A 14933-nucleotide genomic window follows, 5' to 3' on the forward strand; every position below is an offset into this window, starting at 1 on the left:
TTTGGATGTATCGTCTAACTGACAGCAAGTTGGTGTCAGTTACTGACGAGTGCAACACGAAACATTCAAATCCAACTTATTTATATAGTAGCGAGATTTTTCTCGATCTGGAGAATTTCTAGATTCCTGAAACAATGGAAAAAAGCAGGCCGGTAATTTTCTTTGCCTTATTCATTCGAATTCCGAGAGTGTGCCGTAACAATATTAATTTTTCTGCAAAGCATACATAAGAACTCTAGCTCATTTGGCGTTGAACCATATTGGAAAACAATTTTGATTGGAAAAAAGTACAAAGAACATGAAAACCATTTTTTTCTGAAAAACTAATCTACCGGATTTCCCAGCATACTTTGACAACGAAAGCTCAGCTGTAGCTCAGAATTCATAAATTTTTGGACATTATAAAATATATATTCTATTTTCTCCCTGAGGTCTGTTCATCTTTCTCTCTGTCTACATTATTCCATAACGAACCCCAAATAAATAACACACATTGAAGAGATGTAACCGAAACGTTAATTCCAACTTACTAATCCAAAGATGCAACCAGTCGCCACATTTTAGTCGCTCTCCGAAAATGCCGATCTCGCAGCACTTTCCTCGCGTCGTGTCATTCCCCTACAATGGGCATCAATTGTCAATTATAGACAGCGGCTTAAATGCTGCTGCTGGTTACAACACGAAGTTCCTCGTGTGATCGTAGGATAAGTTGATAGATAAGTGATTGATTGACTAATGTGTCAGTTACCAGTAATAATCGGTATCCGACTGAAAGAAACGACAAAATCACGACACTTTGTCCTATTGCCACTGCACACGGTACCCCGTACCTGCAAGGTTACCAATACAAGCGGGTCTATTAAGTTTGCGATTAGATGATCCCGCATCTTAGTAAACCAGTATTTTTACCCGGTTTGTCAGATCTTTCACACGTTCGCTAGAAATACTACGGTTTTAACGGGGTTTCTAGTGCCAATAAAAGTGGCATTGCATTAAAATGACGCGAGAAAAGCACTTCTTATCAGCTATTTCGTTCTCAACAAATAGACAAATCATTTAGCTGACCTACCTTAGTGTGATTATTAACAATATTGGATATAATAGAAAAACGAAAGGTGTGCAGTTTAAAATCATTTAAATAGAATAAATTTATTTTCATTTCCTACTGGAGTTGTACAGAATCACTCTCTACAGTGGCAGACAAGATGGGAAATGTCACCGTCTAAGACACTGCTTAAGGTCAATTTCAGCAGGTTGTGATTCTGATTGTTATATGTAATGAGTTTACGATTGCGCGGGCGTAGAAATTTCACGATAGCATGGGCATGAGCATTTATTTGTTCACGTTTGAGACCGCGTTGATTAGTTTGTAGGTGCAGTAGCGTTCACTCGATCATCAGGGCGTTTTTGTGTTCTCAAAATTGTGAGCGTTGTTGTGCGTGGATGATCGCAATTGCATGCTCGCCTTTGTGTACCACGGCGAGGGGCTCGAGCGTTTGTATGTTAACGTGTTTGTTGCATGTGCTGGCGTTACATTTTTTTAAACTTGTTATGGCCTGTTTTTTTGACGACCTGGTCCGCGTGGATTGAAAAATTCTTTAAAAGCTGGTTATTTTGGTTTGTTAAAAACGAAAGTTCTCGACCACAAACTGAAGCGTGCAATGTCACTAACCAGCACTAATATTCGTCTTCCTTAGCTCCTATGCGCCACCCGGAGCACACGCCTTTGTGTTTGGGAATTATTCTCTCAAACACACCGAGTACTCATTAGTCTGCTTCAACATTCGTGCCTCATGGCCCTATAGGGCAACAGGGAGTATCAGCGATTTGTATAAAGTAAGATTTTAGTTCGCAACGCAAACTATACAACGTCTTATTCGCAGTCGCAATACGCCTATTTATTTCGCAACTAACATCACATGCCGCTAGTGTACCAAGACATCCAAGAATTTGTCGACAACCGATTTGACTGCTTCACTCTAGAACCAGGTACCATGTAATTAATCTTGCCCAAGATTATAATCAGTCCGATGTTCGCAGTTTCCCTTTTCAAAAGCATAAATGCCCCTTCAGCTGCTCTGCGATCAACGTCAATGATGATGAGAGGCACGGCTCGGCGTTTGCGAAACCGAAACAGTACTAACGAGAGCGCGGAATATTCAAATCGTTAGATGTTCGATTTCGCCAAGAAGGTTTGTCCGGATTCCGCCCCGGCACTGAAGATCTACCGCGCCGCGTCACCTCACGATAACGCGAACAACTTGTTGAACTTATTTAATAAGTTTCTTGAGGCTAACATTGTCCTACACGATTGGAGACAAGTGAAGGTCATCGCCATCCAAAAACCAGGAAAATCAGCCTCCGACCACAATTCGTATCGACCGATCGCAATGCTGTCCTGTATCCGGAAGTTGGGTCGAAGCAAATGGCTTACTGTCAGATACATAATTTGGCTTTCGCATTGACGCATTACCCGCAGACCATTACTTCATCGTTTCGGATTGCTTCAGTTCCATACACACTATTCGCTCGATGAAAGATTGAATGCTCTCCTCGTAATTTTTAGGGAAAATACGGGAGCTATCTGCCAAATCTTTCCACATTACCTTGGTGTGGGTCCCTTCGCATTGCACCATTCCGGCCAATTAGAAGGCGGACTCCTTAGCTAAGGTGGGTGCCCCAGAAGGTGCCGTTTATGGAAGACCAACTTGCTTCACCGAATTTTTCAGTATTACTCATCAGAGAACCCTCGAAAGTTGGCAAAGTTCGTGGAGCAACGGTGAACTAGGAGGATGGCTACATTCGATTGTGCCTAAGGTATCGACGGAACCTTGGTTCAAGGGGATGGATGTGGGTCGAGACTTCATTCGTGTGATGTCCCGACTCATGGCAAACCATTACACGCTGGATGCACATAGTGGTATCTGCACTAGTGGCGACGGCTATCACGACATCGAGCACATTGTCTGGGCGTACACCGAATACAGTTCCGCCCCGTATCAGCTAATGGATACCCTGCGGTCCCGAGGAAGACCAACTGGCAAGCCTCAATATCCTCTATATGTCCCTCGTATACACCTTTTTAAAAACCATCAATTTACAAATTTAACTGTTCCTTTTATTTTTCTTATCATTCTCACAAGTGCCCTATTCCGCCTGTACCCTACACCCCCACGATGGTTTGATGCGACTCCAAGGCGACACAAAACATCTCTGTCGAATGAGCCAACAAACACGGGACCTACAGCACGAACATCACACGCGCAATTCGAAGTGTTGCCAATCCACATCTGAGCCGTATTAAGGCGTCCCTGTACATGATTCTTCCTGATGAAGGCCACCCGAGTCTGCAATCTATTGCGTTGTTTTCCCGATGCTTGAATTTGAAAGTTCATCATTTTTCCCCCCTGCCATCTTTGTCCACCCTCCCTCCCCTGACTCTTGTACCCAGAAATATCATCCCCTACCCCCTCCTCTCTTCTAGTTATAACTATTATATTACATAATTTCTTTAAAAATACACAACTCTACTAGCACAAAAAACAACTCTAATTACTCTCCTCAAATCTTTACAAAATTCAATCACGCCCTCTAGTTATTCCTACTTTTAAGATAGTTGTAAAAATTGTCCGCCTTAGTTAAAAATTATTTGCTCCAATAATCTCCCTGCTAAAAATGTCAAACAATGTTGCCATAAAACTAAATGACCCTCCTGATCTCACGAAAATTATATTACCCCCTTGTATAGATGTATAAGATAGGTATAAAATTTCCATAGTTTCATTTAAAAAAATCAATAAATAATTTTAAATATGAAACAAAACGAAATTGGCTCCTTCAAGCTAACGCAAACGTGCCTTATCAAATAAACGAATTGAATAAAAAGAACGCCAATGATGTCGATGTCGTCTGCGTCAAGTCATGAAAACATGAGAGATTACGTGATGATGATTCTTTGCACATCAGGTTTTCGTATCGCAAATTCAAGCGCCATGTTGAACAATAGATTAGAGAGTGCATTGCCCTGTTTCAATCCATCTAACGTCACAAACGAGTTGGCTCGGGCTATTTTGACACTTGATTCCGACCCATCCAGCGTCGTACGGATCAGGTCAATCAGTTTCATCGGAAATCCATGCTCAAATAGTTATCTGTCACAGCTTGTTTCGTTTTACTGAAACGTACGCAGCATTGAAATCTACAAGCAGACAATGAGAGATTCTCGAAGGGCAAATATTTAGTTCGTTGCTAGTCCAATAAAATGAAATATTAAGCTCCGCTTGTCTGTGCCATTATGTAACACTCTACGAAATAGGTCAAACAGATGTGCCCTTCCAGAAAACAATCAGTTTCTCGGATATGCGGGAACATGACTGGTAGAACCGTGTTCTTTTACAACAATGTCTATTAATATAATATTTAATTATTATAACTACGTCAATTGTGTGCACCGGATGCTGCTGGTGCATCGGTTAACCTCGGCTATCACAAACTAACAACATTGTATTGTCAGATCGGATCGCGTGGGTAAAGCAGTTAAACTTTTCCCACCGAAATATTTATGAGCGACCACAGCATTTCCCCACACCCCACGGACCGGACTGGACAACCAGGCGTCACTTGGAGCTTCTCAGATAGCACTCGCTCGCTTGGTGCTTCAATTGTGCCTTGTCGGAGCTGAGGTATTCGCAACAAAGGAACGCGCGTCCACCTCCAAATAGTGACAGATGAGATGCATACTGTGCGGCCTTGAGTTGCTCCGCCAACGCCAATGCCTTCTATGTTTGAATTTATTACCGCCAATGGTGAATGAAATTATTAAGTAATAAAACTATGGTCCTACTTAACCCGGTGTTAAGGGGCAATGGGACTGTTTAACGATGTGTATCGCTATGTTTGGTCGTAAAAGCTAAATACTAGACCTGGGATAATTAACTAAATGTTGATGACTTTATAAATAATTAAGTTAGCGTACCGTTAACCTTTTGAAATATGAACATGTCAACGATGTTTTATGGACATGGTTTTAATGTGTAAGATGCTATTAGTCTTAATCGACAGCAAATCTATTCAATTAATCTTTCTCTCGTTTATAGTTGTTTTCATTGCTTTTTAATTAATTAGCTAAATGATTACCAGCTATCGTTTTACATGAAACACGGTGTATTGTGATAAATCAAAAAAATGTCTGCTGATGTTTACTGCATTTGTTTTTTTGACACCACATCTGTAGCAATGTTAATGCAAAAACGTTTTTCAATTGTTTAGAAAAACTAAGCAGGAGCTAAACTTTAAGTACCATCATGTTATCTCTAAAAAATGTATTAAAAAAATCATGGTCTGGCAAGAAACTTGCAGCTGCGAACAAACATTTGGCGCTCAAGTAGAAATGGCAACTGTTTTATCCTATTTTAGCAAACTATTACAATAGTTTTTGCCTTCTAACTTGCATCGGAAACATGCAGCTTGTTCTTTAATAATCCAGTGAGATGTACTTTTCATGTTTTAACCATCTACAAGACGATTTCTCTAAACAAAGGCATTTCCGCTGGGTTTCCTAATCGTAGGCAACCGGACCCATCCGCGTCGGAACGCGTAAGTTGTAATTTTTCAGACTTCCAGTCGTTCGTCACGCCAATTCCGCAGACACAGGTAGACATGCCGGCATAAATCGCAGCGAAAAAAAAACTGGATCACTCTATTTATTATCGCCTTTTTTGTTCGATTTTGCTTCGAATTTCGAAACCAACTACATATGGACGGGGAATCTCCTCCGCTTGCATTGCGTAATATGCTTTCAAAGATATTTGATGCAGTTCGGATCCGATCGTTCGTTGCGTGCGGAGCTCCGCACCACCGCCTTCAAAGTAAAAATTTGGATACATTTCTTTCGTCTAGGTGATGGATGGTGAACAGCGATCGCGGTATGTTTCAAGGAACTTCCATTTTCGTCCGATGATGGCCCTACTTGGGCTCGAAGTGCTCCGAAAATGGAGCACGGGAAATTGAATCCAATTGGCGCGCCAATCCGGAAGGGCAAGGTTCGTCGGAATGTGTATTGCCTTTTATGCGGACACGTGTGCTGCAGTTTGGCTTCGGACGTCATCGTTGTTTCATTGCTTTGCAAAACTATTTAGGATTGTCCTTCAGTTGGTAGTAATCCAATGGGTTAGTTATTAAATTTGCGTTTCGACGTCGTCTCATCAGAATCCGACACTAACTTAGTGACAGGACTAAGCTAGCGCTGGATTGACGTTAGCTCCAAAAACGACAAATTGTGTTTCTGAGCAAACCTCTAGTCGTGCATGATGTCCTGCGAGAAAAGAAATTCTGATTAGGCTGATGAGAATTAATGAAATTGAAACTTGGTTTGGCTTAGCCAGCCAATGTAATTTGCACTATGCTATATTTCTCTTTAGTGGAGAAAAATTTCGGCTATTTTTTTCTCCATTCTCCATGTTTGTGCGTGAAGAGCACAAAACCTATAACTAAATTAGTTATGGAATTTGCGTTGTGAATGTTTTCTTTTTTTTTTTGAGATTGCGTCAATCCGGTACTAGCTTAGTCCGGTCACTAAGTTAGTGTCAGATTCTGATGAGACGAAGTGCAATCCAACGGGTTTGAAAACTTTTTAATCTCAGAAATCTGATTTTAGTATCTTAGCCACCATTCCATTCCAGAAATCGACCGAAAGCCATCGACGATGAGCTCTTCAAAACTGAATCATACATTAAAAGGTTAAAAGCCTGATCGTCAGTGAGAGCAAAATACCTAATCGATCGCATAATGGAAAGAAAAAGCAATAAGCTCTCGTTTTCTAGGGGGAGGGGGCTTTAAAAGCCTCCGTTCGGGTATGAAAATGACATAAACACATTAACGACGTAATTTCCACTACTGCCAAAGGACGGATGCTGGCTGACGATAGGACAAAGTGTCAGTGGACCGACGGGGAAGCAGCTTCCTCTCTCAATTACGTTCGGCATCGGATGGAAATGAACTCAATCGAATTGATGAATGAGTGGATGGTGGTGGTGAGCTATGGAGTCTTGTTTGATGGTAGGTTGATACCAAATGCTAATCGTGAAGATCATGTGCCGTCGTGATCTGCCCTTGTTTTGTTTTTATTTTTTTGCTTTCTTCTTGACGTTTGAATCATCGTTGCTTTGCATCTGTGCAGGGCCTTAAACAAGTGCCGCCCGCTTTAGGGGCCATTAAATGAAATCGATGCTGTAATAAACGCTGGGTGGTACCGGAAAGCTTTTGTATTTTATACGGTACTTCGATGGGAGTGCCGTTTCGGTTCAACTGGGGGCTTAGGTGATAATGGATGTTTTGATTATCTGAACAGAAAAAGAGAGAAAAATGGTTGCTTATTAGTTTTTTTTTAATTTTATGTGAACTCAAGACTTAATTATACATGTTTTTCAAACAAACAAATTAAAAGCTTTTCTTCATTGTTTATTGATTGAGTTCAACTGCCATTACATTTTTCTTTTCCGATAAATTACATGAAGTAGAAACATTTTCTCTTTAACCTCTTTTAATACATTCCTGGCACTACAATTCCTTTGCAGCATTTTCGCCTTCTGTTTGCGAAGACTTCGCAGCATAATGTCAATATCGCAGTGTCCGTCGAACTATTCGCAAAATTCAATTAATAGAATCAAATAAAATTAATAGAGAAAATGGTGTTTAAGCTTTCGGAACTCATCTTTGTACAGTTGCATCATACACGAAATTCTGTACATATAACTTTAAATAGTTTACATCGGAGAGAATAAGCCACGGGTTGTGCGTCGTTCTGTCCCCGCTTACTTCCGATAAACTCAAATACGGACAAACGCGGGCGAATACGGGAAAATCTAACATCGCGTCAAAATTACGTTCGGAACCTGACAAACCTTTTACCCAAGTTTTTCCATGGGTATCAGTGTCATGAGAATGCGAACAACCTGACATTTTCCTTTTTATATGAGAAGAATACGTCCACAAGATCATTAAAATCATGACCGACCATCTTAGATTCCTATGAAACTTTACACGTTTCACCGGCATGGACTAAACATTTTCCACAATTAGTAAGATTATTTTGACTCGAGAGCAATTTTTTAAAAGGGCGTAGATATTTCTATGTGCATTGATTTCAATTTTTTTGTTCGACTGATGTATTTTATACAGCAAAATTTTTGAGAACGAGTTACGAACGAGTTGAGGAATCAATATTTCTGTACGAAAAAATATGCACTGAAAAAAATGTTGTGTCATTTTTCACAAAAACAATAATTTGTATTAAAAATTTTAATTGCAGAACCCATTTTTCTAATTTTTATATTTCGTCAACAAAAACCTAAAGAAAAAAGAAACTCCAAATAGTATGAATAAAAAAAATATTTCAAAAGTTGTTGTTTTGAAAACATTTTTATCGAAAGCTTCTCCTTGATCCAAATACACTGAAAAAGTTTCTTTCACGTCTTCAAAACGATAAACATTAGATTTTTAACATTTTATGATGTGGTAATGCAAATAACTATTAGAAAAGGGCACAATCACACGAATCAACTATTTTTATTGGATCAAAATAATTCCAAATATCTCGAAAACTATCGCATTTTTGAAGATTTTTGTTAAATGCATTTTGATTTAAAACTATACTTAGAATTATATTTTGTAATGAAATCACAGTTTTGTATGTCAATCAGCATGGAATTTAAAAAACTTGTACAAAGTTATGATAGGAAGAAAAAAAATTACCGATAAGTTCTCCATCATATAATTACATTTATAATGTTTCTTTTCTCTTTAGGTTTTTTTGACAAAATATAAAAAAAATCAAAAAATGGGTTTTATTGCAATTTAAATTTTTAACACAATTTTTGTTTTTGTAAAAAATGACACATTTTTTTCAGTGTATATTTTTTTGTACAGAAATATTCATTCCCTGTAACTCGTTTTGCTTTCTAAAATAGAGTAATCGCATAGAAAAAATTGAAATTAATGCACGTAGAAATGTTTACGTCCTTTTGAAAAATTGCTCTTATATCAAAATATTGCAATTGTCAGAGAAAATCATGGAGATTCATAAACCGAACACAACTTCAATGTTTCGTTCGAATCGACGATGGTCATATTTTGTGGTCGGCCAGTTTCTTATGGAAACCCTCATCAGCCTTGAACTTGAATTTGCAAAACGGACCAGTTCTCGCACCTCCTTCCAATCCAAAATTTGATTCAATTCTCCTTTAATTTTAAATTTCAACTTTTAAATTCCATTTTTATTATGATACATCGATTTCTGGTTTTTCATTTTTGATTTGGGGTTTTGGATTTTTAATTTTTGATTCCTAATTTTCTTTTTTGTATTTTTGAATTCTCCGTAGTTTTAATTTTCATATCTTAAACATCGATTTAAATTTTTGATTCTTTGTTAATTACAACAGAAAATACAAAATCGAATATAGACAAAAATATCAGAAAAGAGATAAGATACTGAAAAATAACAAATGAAATAATAGAAAATAATATAAGAAATGGTAAATGAGAATAAAAAAAAAGATAAATCAGAAACAGAAAATCGACAATTGAAAATCGAAAAGGGAAAATGTAAAACAGAAAATAGAACATAAAAATTAGAAAATATAAAATATAAAATAAATATAAAATAATAATAAATAATGGAAAATAGAAAACAGAAAACATAGGAAAGCAATTGAAAAAATGGAAAATAGAAAACAGAAAACAAAAAAGGTGTAGAAAATATTCGAAAATAAATAAATGCAGAACTAGAAAATTTAAAAAAACCTTGATAATAAAGAATAAAAAAGAAATTAAAAAAATGTAGGGGTAAGAACAAACAATATATTTCTTTTCACTATTATTATTAGAGCAAAAAATGGAACATAAAGAAAAGCAAACGAAACATATAATAAGAGTGATCTGTATGCTTCCCAATCTCGAAATGTTGTCTTTTAAGCAATCATTACAGTGAAACTAGTGGATATATTTAGTAAATTTCTTCACTATTTTCTCAGCCGTTTATTAAATATTCTATACTATTTTTGAATTTGGAAGTTATTGCGTCTGCATTTGAGAACATTCTGAATTGAAACATCAAATGTTATATTTTGGTAACTAGAATAAAAACTAGAAAATTAAGAACAAAAAATCGTAAAAGTAAAATAGAAAATTTCAAAAAAAAAAATTCCAATTGGAAATTGCAAAAAAAAAACAGAAAATAGAAAAAAAACAAAATGAACAATCTTGGAAAATACGAAAAAAGGATCATAGAAAAAAGAAACAGAAGAAAATGGTACATGTTATTCTAAAACAAAAATCATGGGAGAAAGTTTAATAGAAAAAGGTAAAATGGAAATGAAATACAGAAAATAGGAAAAAACATAATAGAATAAGAACATTTAAAATGCAAAACTAAGTACGAAAAATGGAAAATGTAAATTTCCTAAGCAGTGGATAATAATAAACCAAAAAAAAAAGAATTTGAAATAAAGAATGCAAAAAGGGAACAAGAAACGAAAAAAAAAGGAAAAATATATAAAAAACAAAATGAAAAAGAAAACAATTAGGAACAAAAAAAATGAAAAAAGGAATAGGCAAATAAAAAATCGATATAAAAAACAAAAGAAAAGAAATTAGTAAATAGGGAATGGAAAATAACAAAAAGAGATTTTAAAATAAAAATTATATAGCACATAGATAAAAAGCTTAAACCAAAAAGAAAAAAGAAAATGTAAAGCAAAAAATTTTTAGACAGGATTGAAAAAAATTGAATTTAAAAAATGAAACAAAATAGAAAATATAAAAAGATAAAATACATAATAGAACACAGAACACTGAAAATCGAGAATAAAACATTTGACGCAGAAAAAAATTGTAAATGAACATAATAGACAAGATAGAAAATAATAAAAGAAAATTGAAATAATAAAATAGAAAATTGGAAAAAATAGGAAATTGGAAGATAAAAATCATAACATATAATAGAACAGCAAATAAAGATAAAGTAAAACGGAAAAAAAGATTTAAAAAGAACAACAGGCAGTATAAAGTAGGAAATAGCAAACAGAACATAACAAATAACAGGAAATAAATAAAAAATTAAAAAAATATATAAACTACTAAAATTAGAAAAAACAATATGAAAGAAAGAATACGCAAAAATAAAAAAGCGGAAGATAGAATAAACGAAAATAGAAACCAGCAAATAAAACAAAAAAATAGAAACATAAAAAATGGAAAAAAGGAAGAAATAAAAAAAATTAAATCTGACGGAATGACATCCCTGTAGTGCTGGATTCTCGAAGGGTTCCCTGTCAGAATCACCAACTACAATTGCAAACGATACGGGAAATGTCATCCACTAAAACACTGATTAAAGCCAATAGCGGGGTGTGTATGTGGACGATCGCAAAAGGCTCGAGCGTTTGTAAGTATTTAAATGCGTGCCTTTGTATATTCGCGAGTATAAAGGCGATTGTATAGCTGTGTGGCGCGGACCGCAACGCTGATGTTTAATTTTGATAGTACGCGTCAGGTGGTAGTAGAGAGTGAGTTCCCCCGTATTACTAGAGTCGTTAATGTCCCTGCTAAAACTTATGGTCTAGTGTATATGAGTGCAATTTTTTACAGAATGGTCCAACTGATGGTAATGGGATCTAGGCTTCTAGGACCGGGGACAGGTACTTCCGAAAGTGGCTGATGCAGGTTCGCGTGGTTTATTCAATCACATTTGAGACCGCGTTTATTAATTTCCTAGGTGTGAAAACGTTCACTTAATCACAAGGGTGTTTTTATGTTAGCGAGATCGCGAGCGCAGGTTTGCGTGGATGATCGCCGTTGCATGTTCGAGTTTGTGATCATTAGGGTTGTATTATCGCGCTGGTCCCGAGTATTTGTATGCTAACGGGTTTGATCACATGGACATGTGTGTGTCGCATGTTTGTAACTTCGCGTGTATAAATTCGCTTGCATATTCGCGTTGAATGTTCGCACGAACCACGAACCGAGAGCTCTCAATAGAGTATCCAAACTTGGTACTTTAAGACTTCTAGTGTATATGGGTTTGGTTTACGTTTGGAAACCAAGACTAAAGGCATGGACCATGTTAGGACCAAAGTTAGAGGTTTCCGGATGTGATCGATTCGTGTTCGTATGGAAACGGACGTTGGTATAATTACACCGCGTTTATAAATTCGTTAGGACTAACATATTGACTTTTTCACCGAGGCGTTTTTATGTTTGTGAGATCGCAGGCGTAGGTGTGCGCGGATAACTAGATTTGTATTATGGCGAAGGATACGAGCGTTTCTATGTTAACGTGTTTGATCGCATGGGTGTTTTTTTGTCACGCATGCATGCTGTGTATAGCTTCGCGTGTGTTTTCAGTTATATAACCGTGCAGCCGCTTGTATATTCGCGTGAGCTTTTGAATGTTTTCGCGACTGTCGCTCTGATGTTTGATTTTGAGTGAATGGTTCAAATGAAGGAAGAAAATGAGCTCCCTCATCTCACTGGAGTATTCAACTATGACGACCAGAGACTTGTTGTCTAGTGTATATAAATTCCGTATTTTAGAGTGGGAACTGCCGTTCAAGAATGATTCATTATCGGGCGAGAGCGGGCGTTTGTATGTTGGCGCTTGACACCATACATTCGTAAGTGATAACACATTGGCTTAATCGCCGGGACCTTTTAAATGATTGCAAAATAGCTGGAAAAAGGTATGCGTGAATGTGGGATTGTATTACCGTAAAAAAATTGGGCAGTTATCAAATAATATTGGCACGGCTGACTACCAGCAATGGGTTGAAAAAACATCTTTAATCGGCACTTGAAAGTGAAAAGTTCCCACAATGCTCCCTACACGAATCGCTTTATACTTAAACACCCTGGCGGCCCGCCTTTTATACAAGCCAAAGCGAATCACAGCCAGCATGATCCAACTCTTCCGGTCCAGTCGGAGGAAATTGTACAACACCCACCCCGAAACGAACCGCGACACACGACATCATCGAGACAAACGCGTAATCGCTTTAATGACAAGGTCGAATTACGACCATTTGAGATGGATCACTATTACGAGCAATCTCAGTAGGCTTTGGTGCGTTTCCTCACGCGTTGATTGGATTAGCCAGCAGTTAATGGGTTTTGGTGGCCGAAATTTGAAACTGTCGGTGCGTGACATAAAAGCCGATGTTTTTCGAAATGCGTGAAAAGCCCATTTAGTAATGAGGGGTTTACTCACGCTCTTCACGGGTGTTGTTTTAGTATGAGACAACCATATATCTATCCATTGATTTAAAATGGTCCTGAAGTTACCAAATTGTGCTTCGAAAGCTAATAAATTTGGATTAGTTATGGAATTTGTGTTTCGACTTCGTCTCATCAGAATCCGACACTAACTTAGTGACAGGACAGGGTTTTTTGGAGCTAGCGTTAATCCAGCGCTTGTTTAGTTCTGTCACTAAGTTAGTGTCGAATTCTGATGAGACGAAGTCGGAAGCAAATTTTATAACTAATTTAGTTTTAAACAATTTTCTCAGTGGAGAAAAAATAGTTTTTACCTAAATATGCTTCACTAAGGAGAAATATAGCATAGTAATAAATTTGTGTTTTTTGACATACTTGAGGATACTTTGTAAACCTGAACTGTAAGCTAGAATAACCACAAAATACATCAGCATTCAACCGATTGATCTCTGCAGAGCATTGTTTACGACCCCCGAGAACAGGAACCGACTCCTCGTTTTCAGTCATATCACTCGTTATGGTCATTACGAGATAGCATCTTACGTCCACAAATTCCACAATTATATACGAATTACCAGGTAAATTGCGACAAAGGCAATTTCCTCGCGAATGAAAAGAACCGCCAAACGAAAAGGTCAATTGGCGAGACGATCATCCGTCATCACCGGTTCGTTCGAAATTGAGCAAATACACATCAGAGTCTAAATATGGTTGCGTTTTCCAGAATTGCGTAACGATAGATGCGAATGTTATTGTGCAAATTCCCACACTGGTAAATTGGGACAGAATCAGGTGTAACCCGGTCCTTTCTCTTTCGCTCGCTGCCGAGCAATGAACCGCAATTTTCCCGTACGTCACGTGTGTAACGGCTAAAACGTCGTGTGGGGCAAGACAGAGAGGAATATCGGTGATTGCTCGGTAAACCTGACATAATCGGAGCCAATTTTTCATCGATCAAAAAGTTCCCAGGTAAACCTTTTCGATGTAATGTGATCGACAAGCGGGGGCCAATCAACGAGACACAACAACGGCGCCGCAGCGATCGATTTTCTTCTGATCAGGGGCTGTTGTTGCGGTAAAAAGACCGATCAGACAATCAAACGGTTTGTTTTTTCGGCCTTCCTCGGCAAGACCGAACCATTGATAATGCATATTTCATGATACATTATAATGGCTGCTCGGTACGAAATGGAATCGGGCGTCTGCTGTGGTGGAAGACATTATGCGATTCCTTTCTGATGTAGGATTGATTGTGTACCGGAAGCTTTGTAGAGGATCGCGAAAAAACGGTTGTCCACAATCGTTTTCCATTTAAGTAAGTTAAGATACGATGTGGTCTCATCAGTAATTGGCACCGATTTAGAAACCAGTCAAACGTTTTGGATATAAAACGGTAACATTTCTTGTGTTATATTTCTCCCTATGTATAAAAATGAGTAAAAACGCTCATGGAACGTTAAGAGCATAGAACTTATTACTTTATCTAAAGATGTTTGTTTCGACTTCGTTTCATCAGTACCGGGCATCGGCTTGGCGACCAATTTCTTTTGTTTTCGCCTTTCTCATATATAAAGGTTATGCAATCACTCTGAACATGGCCAATCTAATTTTGACTAATATAGTTGTTCTGTATTATAACAGGGTCATAGCTGGGGGTATGTGGTGAGGGG

At 37.5% G+C, this 14933-nt stretch overlaps 1 protein-coding gene across 4 annotated transcripts in view; it reads left to right on the plus strand.

Annotated features, from left to right (window-relative positions):
- The window catches only part of LOC131688709 (uncharacterized), a 202652-nt gene that overhangs the window by 154703 nt on the left and 33016 nt on the right, over positions 1-14933 (plus strand). The window lies entirely within an intron of this gene.

Source organism: Topomyia yanbarensis, chromosome 1, assembly GCF_030247195.1.
Source record: "Topomyia yanbarensis strain Yona2022 chromosome 1, ASM3024719v1, whole genome shotgun sequence".
Taxonomy (NCBI): Eukaryota; Metazoa; Arthropoda; class Insecta; order Diptera; family Culicidae; genus Topomyia; species Topomyia yanbarensis.